Here is a 19,212-nt window from a genome sequence, read left to right as displayed (position 1 = left end):
TCCCCTTTTTCCTCTGTATCAAACACTCCAGAGATTTGACTGATCTATACATTAAATGAATAGTACAGCATTTAAAATTACTAATATTTTTAATACAAGGTGGTTTTAACAAAACTTTTTACTCTAACAAATTTTTTTATTCTAACCAAATAAAATACACTTGCCCAGCTAGGACAAAAAATTAGGTCTCTGGTTAATATTTCAATAGTAGATAATAGGTAAGGATTAATTAGCGGTTGAGGCAAACATTATTGTCATGACTGAAACAAAAATGAGTTGGAAAAATACTGCATGAATTTCCCTACAATCATGTCCTCTTTCAGTGTAATTGCCTTTTCATGGAAGATAAAAGATGTGTAAAAATGCTGAAAAGTTATCTCATCATTTGTGAAAGGTGCCACTAAGTTGGACAAAGGCTTAATTATGGCTTTAAGATTCTAATGATAACAGAAGTCAAAACACAGTAGAGCTTCAAATCAACAGTCAGTTACAGGATGTATTTGATAAAAACAGAAAGACTACATGGGAAAATCTAAAAATACATAAACTAAACTGAAAAGTATTTTAAAAGAAAAGAAAGTATCAAACTAATTGAATATATCAATAGTTGCTTTACAGCGGGTTTTTCTATACTTAGAATATAAAAACCAGTCACTAAAGCAGAACATTGAGGCATACCTACTTCTTTATCTACTATTCCTACAACTACTACAGTTAGTGCTAGAATTTATCCTTCAAATAATATTAAAAATCATCTTTCTTTCCAGTTTTATAATGCCTTTTTCATTATCTGAGAAAACAGGCTTCCCAGAAAAAAATACAGGAAATTTTACATTTGCATTAATAAATACAAATCAACCAAATCTCTTTTTGTTTATAGGCATTGTGGTTTCACTGATATTACTGATAGGATTCCATTGTCCTAGTGTCAAGAAGCTTAATTCAAAAGGCATATAAAAGACTATATGAAACCATAGCATCTATCAAAATGTGAACAATGTTTCCTGACTATAAGAACAATATTCTCAATTTTAGAGAGTATAAATATGATCAATTCTTACTGAATTCTTTGTTAATTATTATTTAAAATGAAATTAATTGTATTTTTCTGGATTAGGTGACCAAAATCAAACTTACTATTTTTTCAGAGTAAAACATCTACAAAGAACTATAAATGCATTCAAAAATAATATAACTTGGATGATGCAGATGTATAGATGTGGCACTTGGGGACAAGGTTTAGTGGTGAACATGGCAGTACTAGGTCAACAGTTCTACTCGAGCTCAGTGGTCTTTTCCAACTCCAACAATTCTATGATTCTATGATATTTTTCAGCTATGGATTTTTTTATATTGTTTTCAGCCTCTTAAAACCTCTTAAAAATGACATCTGGGCCAGACACAGGTCTGGTATCAAATGACCCTGTTACAGATTCATAGATATACTGATATTTATTTAAATACTTATGAATTTGCAACATACTGTTTATTATTTATAAAAATGTTTTAAGGGATGACATTGTAGATTTTCCTTGTTCTTTGTCAAGTGATCAATAATGTGACAATGTGCAACGTTTCAAGTGTCCAAGCCACTACTTGTAGAAGAGAAGACAAGAATTACAAAGCTAGTAGTTTCCAGTAACCCAATATCATTGGTAGCATCTGCTTGATCTATGATGAACTGTCTAGTGAAAGACACTTTATGTTCACATAGTTCCAGGAAGGATTCCAGGATGTAATACTAGGAGAGAATGTTAATGAGTAATTACCATGTCATTAAACTTTCATTTTGCATAGCTACTGGATTACTTTATGTCCTGTTGCTGCCCCTAGCCTTCCACAACTGCATGGATCCTGCTATGAGAGGAAGGTAAACAACATTGTCCAAGTAGGAAACTGAGACTGGGCACATCCTCATCTATGTTACTGGCTTTATTATTCAGTTTCTGTGTGGTATAGATTATGAATTTAACTTACTGCTTTCTGTTTCTCCATGACTAAAATTAAGATAATAATTTGATACCTATTTTAACGAGATAACCTAAAGATTAATAAATGCTTGCAAAATTCTTTTGGAATACAAAGTCCTATATAAATGCTAATGATTCTTACTAAATTAACTTGGTCCTGGGCTGGATGTGCTAAGCACACATTGGGAAAAAAAACTTTCAGTAGTCATAGGAAGAGTAAAGAAAGCACTATTCATAAAGGAAGATCATCAGTACAAACAGTCATAGCTGTCATTTTATTCTCAGTGGTCAGTTTCTGTGAAGATTTATTCTGTTGATTAATGAGATTAAACAATTTTTTTTTAATACTGATGGCAAGTACTTTACTAAAAGAGAATTAGCTTCTCATGAGAAGGGCAGCACTGATTGTCATTCACAGCATTCTTGCTGTGTTCTCTAAAGTTTCACTGTCACAGTTGTCTCTGTGCTCTCACCCCCACTTCTACCTTCTGTGAACTTTTGCTTTTGAAATCCATCCGGAGCCCTTAGTTCATCCTCACTGACCCTCTGCCATGCTGTTTGATTTCCTGTGCATTGGAGTGGGGTGCTCTTGTGCTTTGAGGAGGAGATCCTTGAAAACCATGCAACTCCCCATGATCCTTTGCCCTTTAGGGCAGTCTCTGATGGGACCTTGCCAAGAAGAGCACTGAACAAGCTGAAGTATGTTCTCTTAAAAGTCCAGGGTTATATATTTGTCTTTGTCTAGCTCATTTCCCACAGCAACTGATGACTGAACAGAGAGTTCAACACATGGAGAACAAATCAATTAGTCTAGAGCAGGGAAGCACCTTAGTGCTGTTGTGTAAATTAGTAACACATAACTGAAGAAAGAAAGGAAAAAAACCAACTGTAGAAGAGTAAAAGAAAATAGGATTGTACAGGGTTAGATGAATTGGTGAATTTTCTCCATATGTTCACATTTACTGAGTTCTAACTGCACTGATGAAGAAGAATGATTTAATTATACAACTTTATAGTTTAAGACATAACTTTACTAAAGTCAGCATTGTAATGAATTACTTTAGTTTCTCTAGACATCTAGCTATGATTATTTTCTCTCTCTTCATTTATGTAGAAATAGAAGAATAATGTATACATCAATGAATTAAGCTATTATTTTAATCTCTCAAGTTATCAGAAACAAAACACTACCAAAAGATGCTATGACATTTTTACCCTGGGCTCTTGTTCTACAAGCTGTGCTTTGTACTACCTGTTTAATCGGAGTCATTGAAGAAATTTTTTTAAGACTAATACATAGGTAATACACATAGAGAATAACCAGCTAAACTTTGATCTTTTGTATTTTTCTCACCTAACTGCCGATTTCTTAAAACTTTCTTCTCTAATTCAAACCACTATAAGAGCCTGTAAATCAGCTTCAGAGTATCTGTATCTCTGTTGCTTTCTTTGTAACACAAAGGGGTATTTTCAAGTGCTACCATCTGCTTTGTGTCTTTTCTATCTGCCAATAAGCTTCTATAGACACGTTTTTACAAGCAAACCCCATCTCTTTTGTCTAAATCAAATTCTGTATATGACGACTATCTCTGAAACTTTTTCTGTCTGTTTTTAGCAATAGTATAGTTTCATAGAAGTGTTACTGATAAAAAAATAAGCAGCACTATATAGACATTTCTGTTCTTCATTTGCTTATTGGAAGCTTCTTAATGTGATCCCTGTATGCAATATTATGAATTGGTATGATCATATTTTAAGAATGACAGTAAGGTACCATGTATGCTATCAGGACATTGACATTTTTTGGATGTTCTTTTACCTGTTCAAGTGAGAAAAAAGAAGAAATATTATCCCTCTCTAACAATAATATTTTGCTAGTGGATGCTCCAAAGCTAAAAGCAAAAATCTGTAAAAGTTTGAACAAAAGAAGCAGTCTTCTCTACTGGGTTCATTAACAATCACATAAATTTTTAACTGGACATGCAACACATGTCAGTCAATAAACTATACATCAGCACTTTCTGATAATGCTTTCAGTGCTGTTTACAGGAATTACTAAGAAGGATAGACATAAATGTTCTGTGGTTACATTTGACCTGGTAGTATCTTCCACTGGCACATATACATATATTCACTAGAAGGATGTGAATCATTTGTAGTTACAAATGAAAGATTTACAGTGTAAACACTGACACATTTTATGACCTCGAAATTAAATTTTGTTAAATTCTTTACAAGGGATTCTGGATTTCCCACAAATTTCAATAAAATACCTTATTTCTTGGAAATATAAAATGATGTTAAATGAAATTATGGAGATATTTTATCATAAAAGCGATTTGGACAAGTCTTTCTCCCTAAGTCAATCTGAGATAGAACATCTGACAAATATCATGAACAAACACTACCATTGACTTCAGCAGCTTCCCAAACAAAGAAAAGCTATTTGCATTTCCAGATTTTCACATCATTAACAACTTAAACACAAATTAAACCTTATCAAAGATTATGGTACCTTAACAACCTTCTCTGACTTTGAAAAAAAGTCATAAATTGTCTTGATATTACTGAAAGTCATGAGTAAAATCTTCCATTAATCATAAAATGTCAAGCCCTTGCTGAAGCTTTCAAGAAAGTTTTACTTGGTGGACTATAAAATAAAAATAGACATGCCTTTCCTCAGAAATATATGTGCTTTTTTATCTGGCTGATAGAGAGAACAGTGAGACATGGATCTCACAAAGATACTTATTTTGTGGAGAGATGTTAAAAAATCAGCTACTTTCCTGTTAAGAAATATGAGCTGAACAGTTTTGGATCTGGTACCAAAACATCTTTGCATTCTACTGATAATCATAGTGTGATTTTAATTCTGGCCTAGAGATAGATGCACCCTAGATAATTTGCAATTTATGTGACTTCCAACCTTGTTCAAAACCCATAAAAGTTAATGGCAATTTAGGCATTCACGTCATGGTCACTAGATTGAATTTTGAATGTTCTGGGAAAGTTCCAGGTAACATGACAGTCGAATTTCAAATTGTCCCTGATCATCCTACCATTTTCTTAACCTGTTGAAATACTCTGCCTGACTGAAAAAGTTGTTGAAATCTCTCATTCCTCATTCAGATCTTATGACCTTGACAGAGAGTAAAATGTATTACATGCATATTTGCTGATTTTTTTTTTAATGTGAAACATTAGCAATAATTCTGGTATGGGAATTTCCCTCTTTTACTTAAAACATAAGACTTTAATTTTAAGCTTTGATGATAGATGACAGAGTTTCTTTTACCTTATAAAGTTTTTAGACCCTGGTTTTTTAACTAGCAATTCATCTCTGAAATCAGAGCTGTAATTTCATTATTTATGAATTTACATAATGTTGATGTAATTTATGCATATACTTCAATAGCTGACACAATTAAAAATAAGCATAAAGAATTCAAAAGCTGTTTTGGGAATGTCAAAAATTTGATATTCCATCAACTATCCTCCAGAGTTAGTCCTAATACCTCCCTGGTTTGGGTTACTTCCTTCAAGTTGTAATGGTTTTATTTTATTTCTAGTTATTAGAAGATACATTTTGTATTTCATAGGAAAGCTGAAGAGACACAAAGCATTAGTACAGGGATTAAAGAAAAGACAGAATAAGTACAAGTGACCTTTGTCTAAAGCACAGAAACGGAAGCTACACTTAAGGAAAGAAAGAGTTAAAAACGAATGCAAACAGTTCACATCTTTTGCTTTCTGTAATGTGTAGAGAAGCACCAATCTGAAGGCTTTTGCCCTCCATGCACTATCCCAGGCAAGACTGGGATCTGCATTCAGCTGTTTCACAGAGGTGTTTAAAACCTCTGTGGCTCTAATGTTTGCTTAAAGCTGCGCCAGGTAAAACAAACCAGTTTGGTGGTGCATTTTTGCTTAAAAACATGTCTCAATCAGAAAGATTTGAGAGAAAGATACTTTTGAAAAGGCTCTGTCAGCGTCTTGAATTGAAGATAGACACAATTCTAGAAGGTTGGTGGTCATTTTAATTATCATTTCTTTTTGTCATCTTTGTGGTTTTGTGGCTGAGTGTTAGTGTAGGTGTGAATCTCCCAAGACGAAGCTTAAAAAAAATCTTACAGGGATTAATTAATTCTGTACTATAAATTTTATAGTACCTTTGGACCTTTGGGGTGGAGGAAATGAAATGCAGGACACAAAGTATTGCACAGCATAGCCCCTGTAGGCCCTGGCCGTGACTGAGCACTGCTGGCAGCACACCAGAATTTGTGCTTTCCTGAGAAGTGTTTTCCCAGCATGATGTCTTTCTCTTATTCTCACTCTAGCCCCACCCTCCCACAGCAAATAAACCGGAGTTGAACATGAAACTGGGTGGGACACAGATGGGAGAGCTGATGTGAATTGGCTTAAGGGGTATTCTATGCCAGATGGTGTTGTGCTCAGTGAGAAGAGATGGGGGAAAGGAGGAGAAAAGCCAGGATGTTCGTGGTGATGGTGTCTGTCTTTCCAAGTCACCATTACGTGATGGGGCCATGCTTTCTAGGAAGTGGCTGGATAGTAAGTATCTGTCAATTGTAAGTAGTAAATGAATGTTTTTCTTTGTTTGTATGCACACCTTTTTCTTTCCCTACTAAACCAGCATTCTTTCACTCCACAAGTGGTTTACCTTCCTTTTGTTTTCTCCCTGTCCTGTAGGAGTGGGAATCGAGGGAACAGCTCTGTGGGTGCTTTGCTGTTGACCACAGTCAATCCACCACAGTAAAAACCTGGTCAGGCCAAGGCTGAAGACTCACTATAGATCTTCCTAGCATTGCTCAACTGAACTAAAGCCAATCTAGAATGTTGCTGAAGGCAGAGGGGAAAAAAATCCAGTCCTACTCAGGAAGTCTCTATTGAAAGAAAGCTTTCTCAACTAAGTAATAGGAAGAGTTGAGATTTCAGAAGGATTTGTAATGGAAAGGTAGAACTTGTTTTGCTGAGGAAGACTGCAAAATGCCTTCCCAAAAGGGTTAGGTGTTTTGGTTTTTTTTTTTCCTTTCTGCAGTCAGAGGGAGTTACAGAGAGAGAGCTGTGTTATCCCTCTGTGCTATGCCGGAGAGAGATAACCCTCACAAACATGTACAGGGCCCCAGCAGCCCAGAGAAGGTGAGAAAGACAGGGAAGAGAAGATAAAAAGCCCTGGAGAGGGCAGGGCCCTCTTAGGCCCAATACTGCCTGGCAGAGCCGAAAAATTGTAACTTTTAATGTTTTTGCCTCTGAAATAAAACTTTTTTGAAGCCTTTCCACTGCCTCGGCATTCTTGGGGAAGGTACCTGCATATGTTTACCTTACAGTAGCCAACAATGAATCCATGAGTGTGAATACAAGACAGGAAAATGAAATATACCCTTGTGCATACTTTAAACACTTGTTGCAGGTGTTTTACAGGTTATTTTCAGAGTTAGTTTTCTTGGTCATTTTTTTTTTTTTGGTCAAAGTACACAACAGATTTACAAAGCTTTCCTACAGACAATTGATTGCCTAGATGTACCCTGAGAGCATGTAAACAGAAAGAGGGGGGTTACTAGGACTGTGACCTGCACAGAGAAGAAATTGGACTTACTCCTGCTAGCAGATAGGAAGCTAAATCCCAGATACTAAGCAGAATCAGAGCCTTTTTAACTCAGAAAAGAGTCACCAAAGGTGGCTAGGAGTATTTACTTTAAAAAGCAGTGCTAAATAAAAGTTCAGAGACTTCAAAACAAGGTTTAGAAACTAAGGACACCATAGAGAAGATATGACACAGCAATTCCTGGTTCTGATTGTCACGAAAAGTCACCAAGTAATCAAGAGTTCTTGTGTTGCGTCTGTTGGAATGGAGAATGCAGTCATGTGAACTGCCGAATAATCACAAAAGGATGGAGAGAAATTCAGGTTAACTGAATGCAGTTGGTATCAAATTTAAGTACAGCTCAAAAGCCCAATCATCTGTCATAATACTTTGACCTGAAAAAAAAAAGATAGTAATTGTAAATTGCTTACAAAATATATGTTTAAAAGAAAAAAAAAAAAGCCAAATTGAGATCAAGAACTTCAGACCTTACAATTTGGTGTTTTCAGCATAGGTTTGGATGACAATTCAAATCTGTATTTTTCAGATTTAGCCCATCTCAAAACTTTTTATACTTTTCCCCTTTTATTTACAGAGTAAAAGATAGATACATTGTTTATATGAAAAGCCTAAAAAGCTTTGTTTATGAAGCCTTTCCCTCAAACCAGGATCCATACTGCTCAAACCAGAAAGAATGCGAAGTTTCTTTAGTTGTCTTATCCAATTTCTGACATACACTGATTTCCCTCTGACTTGTACTTTATAGATGTTTTCTTCTGAAGCTGCTAAGGATATAGGGTGAGATTTCCAAAATTGTATTTTCATATAAATTTGCAAATAAAATCTAAGACGTACTTGACAGCCATGATATTTGAAAAGTAAATTACCTGGTAAGTGCAAAATACTTTCTACTATTCTGTAATCTGGTATTAATTTCTGCTTTCTGAAAGTACCGAAACTATGTACGGTACTTTCTGTTAAGTGTGGCAGTTTGCAGCAGAGTAATTATGCTCTTCTCATAAAAGTACAATAGTAAGAATGGAGAGCGTCTAAGGGGAATAACTCTAGAATGAAGCTTTTCTCTCAGTGTTAATTAGGGGAAGAAATTACAGGGATATGCATTTCTATTACAAGAACTGCCAGTAAAATCCTTTTCTGAAAAGCTCTTATAACCAAGAAGATATAAAGAATTCATTATTATGTTTCTTAACCTGTAGGTCACTACATTTATTCTAGTATATTGCATTGAATCCAGTGGATTATAATCGACAGTTTTATAGTAACAAATTGCATAATCTTAAAAATATAAGCAGAACATTCACCTACTGCAGCAATATTCATTGAATTTCACTGAATTTATGAGAGCCATAGAGGAGATAAAACCTCCTTTCCAAGTATTTTCACTTACATATTTTCCTTTTGTTATAAAACCCAGAAAATCAGAAAAGCATTTCTCTCACCAGATAAAATCTTTAAGGCTTTGCTTGGAGACTACAAGCCACTAAAATTCAAGCTCATAATTTCTTAAATGTCACTATGGGAATACCTGAATAGGAAACACAGAACTAAACTAAACAAGTAGTGGAGAATTCTCTTGTTATATCACAGAACATTCAGATCATATACCATAGGTATCAAATATGGAGACAAAAAAGAATGCTGCAAGGCAATGTTCTCCTCAATATTAGAAACAGCATGCTCACAACTACATAGTTTTTACTTACTGAAGGAATTGAAAAGACAAAAGTAATCCCTAGGGCAAGCCAGGGCCACTTTTATCTTGCCTAAGCAGGATGAAAAGCAGATCACATTTAAATGCTTAGGTCAGGCAAAAGCCACAATAAGAAAAAAGCTTTCACTTTCCAGACTCTTCCCTGTACTCCAGCACAGTTAGAAGATATCTCAAGAACCCTTAAGTTTTTGGAAACACAAACACTGTAGCAAAGTACACATAGTACGTATCAAATCTCTTTGATGCACAGCAAATGTCTGTGGGTTTTAGAATCCACACAGGTGCACAATATAGCAAAGTGGTTTGATCCTTGGGTTATTAACTCTTTTAACACCTGGACTTCAAGAGAACAAGCTCAGCACATGGTGGACTTCAGCAGAACAACTCCCATTGCTTTGTTTCTCTCTCTCCTGCTCTCCATATTCAGAAGCAAAGCGTGGAGAGGAAGGGTTCCATCCAATCAGCTCTAACCTACTGCTTTTTCCTCTCTGTACCAGCAGTCTTTTGTGCAGGCATATGCAATGAAGGAGATCTACCTGGTACAAAGAACTAGTGTTATAAATTTAGCTATTTTTTTGTCTATAAATTTGAGTATAATGACCAACAATGCACTGAATTAAAAAGAATCCTTTTTTTTTTTTTTTACTTTTTAAGATTTGGATATCTGTCCATTATTTAACTTCATATAAAACCTTTATTTTAAATGGAAACAGGAAGAATATGAGGGGAACATTAAAACAAGAAAAATCTACAAACCCCAGAACATTACTAGAAAGTGTAAGTTTTGCATAAACATCCAGAAACACAAACATCTAAATCTAACATCTGTTTCACTCAAAGCAGAATGTGAAAAGAATGGTGAGGGACCGAGGGGACAATGGAAATCGTTAGGGAACTCTAATGTTAGCTGTTCTGCAGACCTAAAGTGTATTTCCCCTAAATAATTCCAAATAGACTTGCTTAGAAAACAGACTCAGATGTTGCATTATTTTTATTTCTTAAAATATAGCACACTTTATAGCATATAATGAATTTTTAAATACTTACTGATTTAGAATTCTGAGCAGCATTGAAATAGTCTTTAAAAGAGGATTAAAAAAAGAAAGAGTATCTACGGGCAGGCCTAGATTCTTCCTGCAGTGGGAATCCTGGGGAGAATCCCCTGCCCAAGAAAAAAATGACAAGAAAAAAGCTTCTGTCCCTACACTGTATGGTAGGAACACAGCACCGTTAGCAATGAGAAAATAGTCTCCTTCCCACTGACTTCAGGGGCAAGTATCTTTGGTGGGACCAGGACCAGATCCTGGACATTGTTTATTCTTAGACTGACCACCTAAACAAATAAATGAAAAGGACTTTATACCTGTGCATCTATTTGAACAGCTACTAGAACTGAGAAACCTCAGAGTGGGACAGAAAGGAAACTAGAGGGGACTCCCAGCTGCAGACCATGATGTCTCTGAAGAGGTGGTCTTGCTTTTTCTCCAGTATTGTTGTCAGCCCAACAACACTCATATATGTATTTAGGTAATAGTAAATGCATATCAGTTACCTCAACCTATATGTGTGTACATATTTTTTTCTTTTTCTTTTTTTTTTTGGTTTTGTTTTTTTGTTTGTTTCCCCATCCCCACCCTACTCCCTCGCCCAGTCTTCTTTCCTGATTCTCTACCTTTCCTGCCAGACACCAATCTTCTTCCTGTGTCTGAGCCACAACCTATGGCCATCCTGGTCAAAACTTACACACCAAGCATGCTCAGTCACTCCTAGTCTAAACTAAATTTTCTCCCTGTTCTAAGGTTTCAAACAGTCAGGTGAAAGAGAACAGGTAACTCAGCTTTCTACTGAGCAGCTTCAGAGGAACATAACCCATGAAAAAACAATACAAATGAAGAACAGCTTATGATGCCCAATTAATTTTCTCTGGAAACTCTTTATCAGGAAATCGTGACCCTTGATCTTTAGTCTTGGTTAACTTTCATGTGACATTTCCCCACATCTCTATCTTAAGTCAGTGGAAGCACCTCCTTCATGTAGTATAATACAACAACTGTAGAGAACACTCCAAAGTTATGTGACTTTCATACTACATCTCCATCTTATTGAAAGAGATGTTTGGGTAAGTTGCAAAAATTTCTTGTCATCCTTTGGAAATGAAAAACGATGGTATTACTTACTGCTCGAGGTTTTATAGACTTTTAATTTTTTTTTAATTAATTTGCAGTAAGTTTAACTAAAACAAAAGCAGAATGCAGTTCTAGGGGTTCTGGCAGTTTCAATTATTTTGGTTCCAGTTTAAATTATAAAATCATTTATGTTGAAAAAGACCTTTAAGATCATCGATGTAAGTGCCACACTTACATCTTCTAAATAGCTCCAGGGCAGGTTTTTCAAAGACTACCCTGGGCAACCTGTCCCAGTGCTTGATAACCCTTTTAGGAACTTCAGTCTCTCTCCCAGAACTAGCCCAGAGGGCTTGCTCCAGTTTATTCTTTGCTGTCTAGTATACTGAAGGAGTGTGAACGAAGAAGACAAAAGAGAGCTGTTGTGTTGCCTTGTCCTGCTGAGGTGCTCCATGTCAGCTGGAGACCTCCAGAAGGAGGGGAGCTTTGTGTGCCTCCCCAACACTGATGAAGACTAGCTCCTCCAATCAGAAACTCTGGAACACAAAATTAAACAAGTTTGAAGAGCTTTAGAAAGAAGGGAGCTAGCACCAGAAAGGAGGCTGCTGGAGTTCTGATGGGTTTCAGTAAAACCTCTGAGATAACAGAAAGAGTGAGATTTTTTCTAAGACCTGAGAGGGACTGCATGGGAGAACTGTAAAATGATCAAACTGATATATTAAAAAAAATAATCTCAAATCATTAAACTAAATAGGTCTCTTAAAATTTCTAGATGCAAGAATAATTATAGTAAAAATATCATTTATTATAAACAAATACATAATATGTCTTCCTAGTTGCTGTTAAGAATCTGATTTCAAATGAGACCACTACTTTCACCAAATAGATGGACAATTGCACACACGCAGATATATAGGGTCATCTAGTTCTTAATATTACCTTTATCTTCAGCTAACCATCACAGAAAGATCCAATTTGTTGCCAGAGATAAAACAGGAGACAACCAACCTGTGCAAAGAAGCATCATCATTATCATTTAAGAAGATCAAACATCATTACTGATGGTAACCATGGTTTTAAGTTACTGTAGTCTTATGACTGGCCACCATGCTAGCAAACACTAAATTAGTTCCTCTTTACTGTGTCTCTGGACAAGTCAGAGTGAATTATTAAAAACCAAGATTCAGAACTGTTACCTAAACTTCCAGTTTTGTGCACATTTGAACAGCATGTTTCTTATATACTTTGAAATAGGTAACCATTTCTGAGCTCTGAAATCATTTGCATAATAAGCAAAATGTAATGCAGTGTTACAGTTATTAATGGTCCATGTTTTAAGCTATAATTGCATTTGTCTGAAACTCTTAATTAATGAACATATAATTAAAGATTAAAATAATGAACATGATAATTGGTAATGAATCTTTACCTACTTTGTCTGAGTTGAAGTGAGACTTCCACAATTTGCAATGAATGTAACAGCCTAACTACAATTGAATTAATTTATTATACTCCTTAAAGGATGTCCAGGCCCACTACATGAATCAAGATTCAGAAAAGTCATGCAACTTCAGAATGTCACTTTGGGAGCTGTATTGTAATTAGCAAAGAAAACGGAGAAATACGGCTCTAAAAATCTGCCTATGAGTTAGCAAAACAGCAACAGAAAAAATCATGTTATTCTGAAAGCTCAAAAATAGTTGATGCAGAGTGATAAATTAACCACTTTAGATAGTATTCATCAATGTTATGCAAAATAAACTTTGTCTAAGACCTTCAACCGCTATTTTGTTAATCCTGCTTAAAACAGTATTACAAAAAAAATTACTAATGAAAATAACAAGAGGACGAGGTCTCTTCTGACTTGAATTATCCTATGATCCCATCTGAGATTATAATACATATATACATACAATTTCTGCAACAAAATATCAGTAAACAATAAAGGTTTACTAAAAGACTCAGAAAGAAGGATAGCAATGGGTTATCTGTTCGAATTTTTAATAAATCCCTGCTTTGCAAATGAGAATAAAAAAACCAAAATCAGTCCCACAAAACCTGATAAGACAACATGGAAAAAAATATTAGTTTTCTGACACATGCACACTTCTACAACCCTAGATCATACAACATAGAATAAAATTCAGTCAAGAAATTTGCCTCTTTGATAGATGTGTACATTCAACAGTTTAACAAATATGCAGTGAGTCAAGACTTTATGTTAGAGAAACTGCAGTCCTGTGACTGTTTTTGGTTTTTCTAATCTTTACTCTCTTGGTCCACTGTGCTTTTTGCTCTTTAACATTTTACTGCAAGATTTTCCGTTACTCTGTCCCACCCCTACTTTCATTTTAAAACTATCTATGCTTTAATATTTCCCATTTTACATTCTTCCTTGTATACTGAAGACAAATAAAACTATAATAATGCTTTTTTTTTGCATACATCTATTACAGGATTTCCTGGGTTCATTAAACATACTGTGTTTCCACTGCTGAAAATAACAAGGATTAAGTAATGCACTTCAAGTTTTATTCCCATTTGGTTATGATGTTCCCAGTCTCTGGAAAAGAAGCTTACACAATGTAGATTTAAAGAACAATTGTCTATTTTCTGAACTTTTAAGTTTTCCTTTCTACAGAGTTGAGTATTTGCTTTGGTTTTAAAAGCTCTTCACAGAATTTTCAGAATGGTGCAGAAGTACATTGCTGTGAATTATTAGAAAAAGCTTTAGAAAACTCTTCAGTTATGGCCAGTCATGTCGTGATCACTTCTGCTGCTCATTCCAAGCATGATTCCTCTATGTACAAGTGAGACTGGCTGAAAATGCAGAAATATCCCTGAAATTTGAAGATTTATCTGTAAATTGACACCTGTGCAGCACTTGATCATTGAACTCTCTTTCACACCTTTTATATTTTTCTCTTAGTTCATCAGTCTGATTCTCTCTCACACTCATGAACAGATCTGCAAACATCTTCTGTGTCATTTCTATCAAGGCACTATCCAATTAATGAAATTTTTCTTTAGTTTTACAGGCATTATGAGCTTCTGACACCTCTCTGCCAAGTCTGACCTTTCTTGAATGCATCATGGGCAAGTACTGGAAGCAGAGAATGTGACTTTGTCCCTATATTAAAGCAAGGTACAATGCTTTCATGGACATCATTGCCTTAATGTAGCAATACTTAAAAATTCTAACAATTTTGCTCTTTGTCCCATATTCAAAGTTTTAATGTCAAAGTTTATGGGTGACTTGTACTATGCGACACATTACCTATAAGGCTGCAAATCATGTCTGTTCCTGGCCTGTCCTCCCATGACAATTTCCACCACTGCTTCCAAGCACGGTGCTCCTTGCTTCTTGTTAGCTATATCTTCCAGGCCAATTCATGAAAAATGTATTTTTCAACATATTTTTTAGAAACATATAATTGATTTTTATTTTATTCATATAACAAAACCAGACATACTTGCTTCTGAAGGGAGAGATGTCACCAGTGATGGGACTTACCCTGTCTTTTGAAATAGGTAGTAAGATATCAAACAGTATGCATGTCTCAGGGACCTGCTCTCTTTAGCAAGAGGTTTTTGGTAAGATGTTAAAAAAGTCCCCAAACACTACACGAATAAAAACTTCTATGTGCCCTTCTAGTGGAGCGATGATGTGCTCTATTGGCACATCTATGGATTACTCTGAGCCCAAAAAACAGTGCATTAATTTTGGGACTGATACATTGGTCTCCTATGCTTATACAGGTTCTGTGATATTGTCCCTCTTCAGTGAATACACAGAAGACTCAATTCTTCTGAACTTCATTCAAGCACCACTTGCGAGATTGTTTTCCATTAAAATTATATGTTAGGGAGAAGATGAGCTCTGTAATCAGTGCTTCTATGTGATACTGACTTTATACCGGGCCTCTTTCTTCATCACAACATACACAAATCACAGCAGTTTCTTAAAAAATTGAAAACAAGTTTAAAAAAAAGGCAACTTAACAGGTTCTGACCCCCTTCCTTCAGGAACCTGTGCCTTTGCCACAGGTCAGCTCTGGGGTGGCCCAGGAGTGGAACCTGAGACCCACTGAGAGTTTTGCTGTATGAAAGAAAAGCAGGAGCAGCTCTGTGGGCTGGGGATGATTCTAATGATTGTCATTGGACTTGCTCTGAAATTCTTGTTCAGATACTGTAGTTTTGTCCCTCTGTCCTAAAAGGACACTGCCTCTACCTGCCTTGCTGGCAAGCTGTCTTCCCTTGCAAAGCATCCTACTCTTGTGTCTCCATATACCAGCTTTTTCCAGTGGTGCTGACTCAGAAACATTTATCATTTCGGGCCAGAAAACCTTTTAAGTAAGCAGAAGAGGAGGCATGCATCGTCAATTAAGCTCTAAATTTGTTTTTCTGGGGAAGAATATTGGTTTTTAAAAAAGACCTCTTCAAAGCTTTTCCATTATACTTGATGATTCAGCTCAGGAGCACTGAGTAATGCACACTATATTGTGCATCTCAGAAGCTGTTTAGAAACAGATTGCATATATGAAATATGTGGATTTTATTCCACCTGTATTGATATAATTGCCTCTGGCCCATTGATTTAATTTTAAAAATCCATTAGAATTGACTTTATAGTTATATAAGCCATGAATACAGAAGAATATCTACCTTAATTTGTTTACTTATGAAAGTGATGCTATTGGTATTGGTATTGCTATTGATGATCATCAAGCTATCAGTATTATGAAATATCAGAATCAGCACATTCACTTAAACAACTAGAGAGCTGTCTGTATGATTCCTTTTACAAGAAAATGACACGTGAAGATGAGTTTAAAAAGTGTTTTTTACTTCACTTGCCTAGAGCAACACCTTTGGTTGTTTATCTTGCATAACCTATTTCCACACGTAATTGCACAATTTCCATAAAGTCAATGACAATTATTAGCATCGAAATATGTCACTGTACACTAACCCAAAGGAAAATGGAGCAATACCTGAAGTGCTGAGTTATATTCTCTGATGTTACATATAACTATGTAACAGGCAGTTTGATAGGACTCACAGAACACCTATTCATTTAACTTCTATTTGTGACAAGATACTTTTGACAGACTATAACAAATTTCTGCAATGAAAGACCATACAGCATTATGGTCTGAGAGGGAGAGATCAGGGATATCCTCAGTATCATTAGGTGACTTGCACAATTAATACATGAAATGTGTTCTATTTTATTAATAATTTTTTGTGCCCTCACACCATCACTAGTGTCACAATACAAGCATAAATTGCCTCATTTTGCATGCATACTTCAGAATTAGCTTAAATCAGTTTGTGAAACTGAACTAAGGAGTGATTTGAAGGTCTCTTGACAAGGGCTAATGATAAATGGTAATGCACTCAGTTTTGAGAAGCTGAAAGGGAGTATATTTCCAGTATTCATGTTAAATTTAGTTTTGACATCTTCATTTACATTCTGCAAAGGGGAATAGAAAACATGTTAATGAAACTGTCACATAAACTGGGAAATGTTGCAATAAAGACAGAGAAACAGCACAAAGAGAAAAAAGGATTTGAAACAGAAAATAAAACGTGTTCAGAAATTTGTAGACCAGAACAAATAGGAATTTAATATTCCCTTCAGTGCATCCAAGGGAAACTTCAGCAGAAGAAAACAAAAAACACCAATTGCCAAGAGAGCTTTAGATACTGAGTTATATAATACTAATGATGATTGATTTTTTTTTTTCTTATAGAAATACGGAAACATCTATTCATCTGTGGCCATTCATCACTGTGTGTTTGAATCACCTTATCTGTCCTCACACAGCAGGAAAACAATATTTTTGTCTTAGAGTCATCATTAAATGTGACCAATTTCTCAAACATATTGTTATATCCAAGAAAGACATTGACATAGTAAATTGTGATGATTGACTGATGAGGAATACTAAAATAATCAAAGGTCTTTGGTTTAGGTAATTAGTTTTATGGGAGGTCATCAGAGAAGTCTGAAAATGTCCACTGAGGAATTTTAAGGAAGAAGGATGTTCCAGTTTCTGCAAGTAGGCAAACACAACAGGGAGTAAAAACAACAAAATTGTGAAAAAGAAAATTCAGAACCAACACTTCTTTCCAAAAGTGAGGACTATTGAACTTTGGGAATTGTCTCTCAATGAAAAGTAATGAAGTTTCCATTACTCTGGCCAACTTGCATTAGTCGAGCCAGTCCAATTTTACAATGGGGAATAATTCCAATGGCAGGGAGATGGACTAGATGACTCTAAACACTTTTTCTATCCCTAGTTTTTACAGCACAAAGGATATAATCTTGAAATACAAATTGCAATGGGAAATGTGTTCTTCCTAATGGTTACAGATAAAGGCAATTTTCAGACAACATCCTCTCCCTTTTGTGTCCCTGCTCTAAATGCACATTATCACATAGGTTTTTAAGATAAACTAGTAACATACACTTTAAAGGAAAAAATAATACGTGGAAAAGAGCACTAAAAAGAATCAAATTGTGCCTAAAACTACAAAATAATTTTGCATTGGCAAAACCAACATATTTTTTTCATTTAAAACAGTTATAGACGGTGCAAGTGAAAATTACATATATCCCATGCAAATTCATGGGAGTATAAAGAAAACAAAAGAAGCAGGAAAAAAAAAAGAAGAAAAAAGAAAAAAAATAATGCACTCAATCATAAATTTAATTTGGTTAGTGATACAATACACCTAAAATCTCTATATTTTGAAGTTTTTAATTCAACTTTTTTTTTCACTAGCAAATATTACACCATACTTGGAGAGCATTGAATACATTTTGGGTTGTGAGGAGATAAAGACATTTATTTCACTTTTGCAAAGCCGTGTTTCTTTCTTTCTTTCAAATGCACAACAGACTCGCTGCAACACAGGGCAATGAGAAAGGTACATTGCTTTTAAGTCTGGGACTGAAAATAGTGACTATATTTTGTTACTAGGAACCACGTTGAGGGCACATTAGCTCACAAATAATCTGCAGCGAAATCCAGTAGGTTTTTCTACTTTGATGCACCTTTTGTATCCTTATGCTTGCCTGCATATATATATATGTATAAAGTGCACATATGTGTGTATGAATAATAATTCAACCAAAATATGTAGAAAATGTATTTAATTACACATAATAAATGTGTATGTCATATATATGGCTGAAATCTACTAATAGTTCAACACAAATCTAACTATTTTGGTATCACTGTATATTAATGCAGAATCTCTGCCAATATTATCACCAATTTCCATAATAAATTCCATTATTTTCATTAGCTCAGTTATTGAAGAATAGGCTTGGAAATATGATTGCACATGCAAAACCATGACAGCAAAGGCATCCAGATAGAAAGCATTCCATATGATGGGTCTTAGCATATCAAACCCGTTCCTCAGCCATGTTTTATGATCTGTTCCAAAAAAATTTCTTGTTTTTTGAGCTTGTGGAAAAGGGGGGCTCACATGCAAGTCTAGGTGCAAATGCTGGTTTTATATTTAAGTAGTGCAATAAAGAAGTAAGATTTGGCATAACTCCTTTAAGCTCCAACAGTCAAGAGGTACATCAACATGTGGCAAGTACAGCCATATTCCCATTAAAATATGGATTTATGACCGTTCACTTTGGCTATGATGATAAATATGGAAAAAATTCTCAAATGTAAAGAAGCTACTCAGCTTGCAGAAGGTGACAATGCGTTTTGTACTCTCAGTGGCTGTTTAACAAGTTATTCTTTTATCTGAAGCAGA

At 35.2% G+C, this 19,212-nt stretch overlaps 1 long non-coding RNA gene across 1 annotated transcript in view; it reads left to right on the top strand.

Moving 5' to 3' along the window:
- LOC108641033 overlaps positions 1-17,904 on the top strand; it is a 32,910-nt gene extending 15,006 nt beyond the window's left edge. The window contains exons 4-5 of the long non-coding RNA XR_001921690.1: positions 14,455-14,569; positions 17,181-17,904. This is a non-coding gene — a long non-coding RNA (uncharacterized LOC108641033). The remainder of the gene's footprint in view (positions 1-14,454; positions 14,570-17,180) is intronic.
- The last annotated feature ends 1,308 nt before the right edge of the window (positions 17,905-19,212 follow it).

Source organism: Manacus vitellinus, unplaced genomic scaffold, assembly GCF_001715985.3.
Source record: "Manacus vitellinus isolate BGI_N305 unplaced genomic scaffold, ASM171598v3 scaffold_1_pilon, whole genome shotgun sequence".
NCBI lineage: Eukaryota > Metazoa > Chordata > Aves > Passeriformes > Pipridae > Manacus > Manacus vitellinus.
Note: the sequence above shows the minus strand (reverse complement) of the source record. Positions and strands in the feature narration are given on the sequence as shown.